Consider the following 5,556-nt stretch of genomic DNA (forward strand, 5'->3'; position numbering starts at 1 on the left):
GCGTTCCTTGCCTACAGGCCTTCTACCCACGCCAGCGCAGCGAGTACTAGCCTGACCACACTTCCCCTTTCTGCTCAGCCCCTGGAGAGAGGCCCAGGCAGCGTCACTGGGCCACCAGTCCCTCTTCCAGGGAATCTGACTCCTGAGGCTTTCTAGGAGCCAGAGTCTTCTTGCTGCCCCCCCCCCCCCCCCCGCATGCTCCCACAGGGCCCAGCAGGGGCTCATCCTAGTGGGGAGGGGTCAGACCCCGGGTGGAGACTCAGTGTGTGTTTGGGGGGAGGGGGAGGGCAGAGGTGTCCCCACAGAAGAGCCTGCCCTAAGCATTCCCGGAGCTCCAGAAGAGAAGCCCCTGATTTTCACTAATAGACAGATTGCGTAAGAAACCAGCTCATATGTGACCAACAGGCCAACCCCACAAGAAGAGTAGTTTGCAAACCCCAGGAAACCCTAGAACTGCTGACCCTGAATTTGCTGGGAGAGGTGAAGAAAAGACTCCTGTTTCCAAGGGTGTGTAAGAGGCGGCATCAAGAAAATTGGACCAAATTGGGTTTTCCCCACAATTCTACAAGACAGAGTTCCTAGCAAGGCTCACAGCCTCAAAATGGGGGCCAATCAACCAAAATGAAACCACTCAACCATTTTGTTGAACTGACCACTCTGCCGGGAATGAGCTGTCATGTCAGTAAAAGTAGCCTGATTGTGTACATTGGGCCTACTTATTCTCTGTAATAATGATGATACCATGGGATGTCTGGCCGATATTTAACAACCGGTTCTCGGTTGTTAAAAAATATTCCTGATTTGTAGTGTTTGCTAAGTTCCATGATGTAACTACTGCCACCATGGCCAAGCTACCAGTAGGACGTCGGTGGGAGGAGATGAACAAGCAGGCAGCACATCACAGAACTGTTAAACACCATAACCACTGTCAATCAACCTGAGACACAGGCCCACTGGGGACCAGGTTCTTCCATTCCTTCACTTACCTGGAAGATTATCATCTCCATCTTACAGGTGAGAACTTTGAGGCTCTGGGAGGTTATATCCTGAATCAACTCTGCACAGCTAGGGAAAGACTTTAAACCCAGGTCTGTCTATTTGCAGTCTGTGCTCTTTCTTATTAGGGTCAATAGAATGTGTAGCTGCTCAGAAACCCTCCTAAAAGCAAATTTTAAATGATCTTTCGAGAAGTGAATAAATGCTCCTGCGGGTAGCGCTTTTCCTCTGCTACTAAGCCAGTGACTCCTTAGTCTGTGTTCCATTGATTCAACCAAGAAATGATTTCATTAACACTTCCAGATAGCCCTAGGGAGCCGCGATACCGCCAACTTGATAGATGTGCTGCTTCCCACAATGCACGTGGTGCAGCAGGTCCAGGCCTGGGATGTTGGGAGATCAGAATTCGAGCTTAATTAGACAACAACTTCTTACATGAAACCTTCCCCATCTGAGCCTCAGTTTTCTCCTTTGTAAAAGAGTTCAATTGATAAACATTAAGTAGCTCCACCGATGGTGCCATGGACTCTCTCATCTGTTATCGTCTGCTTTCCTAAGCTGGGACAGGGCATCTCCTCAACTACCCTCCCAACAATGGCACACAGCACAGTCCAGGAACAACAGAATATGGCTAATAGATATGTGTTGGCTGAAAAAAGACGTCCATAGAGAGAAGTGAGTTACCTATGCTTCATTCTAGCAAACTTGTGGTCCTACTTTGCCAGATCCTGTGCTGGGCAGTGTGAAGGCCAGAAAGATGAATCAGACCTAGCACCTGCCCTAAGGAAAGTCTCTGAAGGTGTAGGATGCAGGTGAAGGCATAACAGAATGTAGGCGAGGTTCAATGCACTTCACTTTGTGCCAGGCCCTCCCCTCTGCTCATAAATCTCTACTTGGAGCTAAGCAATCGTGGTTCTTGGTGGAGCACCTGTTATAGGGAAGGGTACATAATTGCTATTGAAAGCAATGAATGCTGGTGCGTGGGAGCACAGAGGTAGGAGGACTGGGCCTTGGAGGATGTGTATGAGCTCACCGAGGCAGAGTGCTTTGAGAGCAGCTGATGGTTCTGTCCCAGCTCACTGGGAGAGTTATGTGTTGGCAGAGAAGGTCTGAGATCAAAGTTTCAGGTCTCACACCACTTCCTGTCACCTACACTCGTCCCCTGGCTCCACCATTGTCTTTCCACCACAAGAGGAAGGCAGGAAGTGAGGGTGGGCTGTTTGGCCTTTCTGCACAACTGAAATGCAGCCTGCAGGTTTGGCAGCTAGAGGCCTGGAGGTGGTTAAAGAGAATAGAAGGCGCCCTCTAGTGTCATTTTTGGTGCTTTCCCAGTTGGGATAAGAGTAGATTACTAGTCATAAGTGCAATAGTGATCACAATAGAGTCCAGAAATAGCCTCCAGTACACTTGGGAACTTAGGTTATGATAATTATGTCATTTCAAAGCAGCATGAAAAACACAAATTATTCATTTCATGGTACTGTCTAGTCACTTTGAAAAGCTACTTAGCTAGATTTCAATCTCACTTCTCACAGTTAAACACATTTCAGGTACCTAGGCAAATGGCAGAGAGGTTCATGGTAGTATTGTTTATAACAGTTAAAAATTAAAAGCCACTTGGTAGTTAATTGTGTGCTAATTAAGTATGTTATTCTATATAATACTATAAAACCACTAGAAGTAGAGAGGTACATTTATTGCCATAAAAAAGTGATCACAACATATTATCGAGTGAATGAAGATTATAAAGCAGCAGTTAAAACAATTCTGTAAAGTTGTATACTTAAATCTATGTCAAGAAAGATGGACATCAATATGTTAACAACGGTTATCTCTGAGATGGTGGGATTTTTAGAGATTTGAGTTGTCTTCTTTTTATTGTCTGAAGATGTTTGGGTGTGTTTATAAATCACAAAGACAGGAACTCTTTTTTTGTGTGTGATAGAGACAGAGGGAGAGACAGAGAGAGGAACAGATAGGGACAAACAGGCAAGAAGGGAGAGAGATGAGAAGTATCAATTCTTCATTGCGGCTCCTTAGTCTCCTTAGTTGTTCATTGATTGCTTTCTCATATGTGTCTTGATCAGGGGGCTACAGCAGAGCAAGTGACCCCTTGCTCAAGCCAGTGACCTTGGACTCAAGCCAGTGAGCATGGGGTCATGTCTATGATCCTACACTCAAGCCAGCAACCCTGCACTCAAGCTGGTGAGCCCCCCGCTCAAGCCGGATGAACCCACTCAAGTTGGTGACCTCGGGGTTTCAAACCTGGGTCCTCTCTGTTCCAGTCCAATGCTCCATCCACTGTGTTACTGCCTCGTCAGGCAACAGGAACTCATTAAAGACTCTGAGAGGGGTGTGGGAGGCCAAAGCACCCAGGTGGAACTGGAGGTCATCACAAAACCCACTGTGGCTTCTCTATTCATCCCCAACAACAACAGTCAAGTAGGCATTTTAGTTCCTCTCCCTCTCGTCCTTGCCCCAAAGTCACTGAGATGGGATCTTTCTGGCCCACATGTAAGGTCTGTGTGTACATATTTGGGTGCGGATGGGCAGGAGACAGCCATCTTTTGTGTATGAAATGGGCCCACTTCACCGTGGCTGGAACATTCAGTTGGTTTGAGTATGGTCCTGAGGCTCAGAGGTTGCTAGTTTGATCCTGGATCAGGGCACACACAGGAGCAGTTCAATGTTTCTGTAGCTTTCTCTCTCTTAAATCTGTAAATAAAAAATCTAAAAAAAAAAAATAGAAAGAAAGAAAAAAGAAAGAAAGAAAGAAAGAAAGAAAGAAAGAAAGAAAGAAAGAAAGAAAGAAAGAAAGAAAAATAAGGGTCCACTTCTTGCCATTCCTAGAATTGAAGGTGCCTATGAGAGGGTATGGGGAGCATTAATAGTCCTTTCCTTACCTGCATGCTTTCATAGAAGGGTCCCTAATCCCCAGAATCCATGAATGATACTTTATATGGGCAAAAGGACTTTGCAGATGTGGTTAAGGACCCTGAAATGGGAAGGTTATCCTGGGTAATCCAGGTGAGTTTATGGTAACCACAAAGGTCCTCTCAAGAAAAAGCAAGAGAATTAGCATCAGTAGCAGGTAGTGTGAGCATGGAAGCAAGAAGATGAGGTGACAGAGGAAGGGGCCATGAGCCAAGGGATGCTGGTAGCCTTAGGAGCTGAAAAAGACAAGGAAATAATTCCCCCCTAGAGCCTACAGAAGGAACCAGCCTCATGGATCCATTATTAGACTGCTGATATCCAGAACTATAAGAGATTAAATTTGTGTTGTTTTAAGGCATTGAGTTTGTAGTTACTTGCTACAGGAATTGCTACATAATAGTACAGCACTAGGAAACTAATACTTCTTCCAGCACCTCCAGGATCCTCCATGAACCTTCTTTTTTATGGTTAAACTAGCTCAAGGACTGCAACTGTCATTTGCTGCCAAAACAATTCTTTCAGAATAATAAGTATCACATTGACAGGCCTGTCTTCCCACACTCTTAGCTCCTTCTTTTTATCCCCTCCATTCTGTTCCCTAGAGCCTTCTAGATGGTGGGTCACAATCACTGTTGTTTGGTTGAGCACTAAGGGGGTGGGGTAGGAGGAGAAAAGTTTATTTTTAAAAGATACAGACAAAAATGTTCAGTTTCTGAGAAGCTGTGAATTTCAGTTTCCTCATAGGACCTACCCAAAAAAGTATTCAAATTAGCAACTCTCTCTCTCTCTGTTTTTATTGTGGTAAAATGTATATAACATAAAGTTTGACTTATTTTAACCATTTTTAAGTGTACAATTCAAGTGGCAATAAGAAGGTTTACAGTGCTCCCTTCGGCAGCACATATACTAAAGTTGGAGCGATACAGAGAAGATTAGCATGGCCCCTGCGCAAGGATGACATGCAAATTCATGAAGCATTCCATATTTAAAAAAAAAAAAAGAAGGTTTACAGTGTGGTGCAACAATCGCCACTATCCGTCTCTAGAACTTTTTCATCTTCCCAAACTGGAACTTTCTACTCATTAAACACCGAACTCCCCAATCCCTCCACCCCCAACCCCAGTCACTGGCAGCAACTTCAAAAGCCACTTAACCTCCTGACAAGTGTATAGACTGCTGGGCTCCCGAGCTATACGGAGCCACTAGAACAAAGCAATATAGAAATCTTCAAAGCAAGCCTCCTCCCTCTCATGGGGACCAGGACACAGAAGTGAGGTCTTCACCAAAGGCTTACTACTAAAGGGGAACCAAGTCATCCCAGTTGTTCCCTCTGAAAATGGACTCCTTCGCGTCTCAGTGCTGAAGAGCTGGGCTTTTATGGGAGCAGTGGACCACCTGGTTTAGTGTTAAAGGATAATTTTCAATGACAGGTAAAATCATGAATCTCATGCAGATATAAAAATGAGCACCTGCAGAGGCAGATTTAATAGTGGGCTCACGGAGCACAGGCCCTGGGCCCCGACTTCTGAAAGGCCCCACAAAACCCCAACTTTACACTTTTTTCTAATGATACCACATTTGGTTTCATATGTGCAATTTTAACATTAATAGAACATAATATTTTTT

General features: G+C 44.9%; 1 non-coding gene across 1 annotated transcript; it reads left to right on the forward strand.

The window, feature by feature from the left end:
• Positions 1-4,812: 4,812 nt before the first annotated feature.
• Positions 4,813-4,919, forward strand: LOC136396449 (U6 spliceosomal RNA). The gene has a single exon (XR_010749736.1). It is a non-coding gene; the product is annotated as a U6 spliceosomal RNA (small nuclear RNA).
• Positions 4,920-5,556: the final 637 nt, after the last annotated feature.

Source organism: Saccopteryx leptura, chromosome 2, assembly GCF_036850995.1.
Source record: "Saccopteryx leptura isolate mSacLep1 chromosome 2, mSacLep1_pri_phased_curated, whole genome shotgun sequence".
NCBI classification, from domain to species: domain Eukaryota; kingdom Metazoa; phylum Chordata; class Mammalia; order Chiroptera; family Emballonuridae; genus Saccopteryx; species Saccopteryx leptura.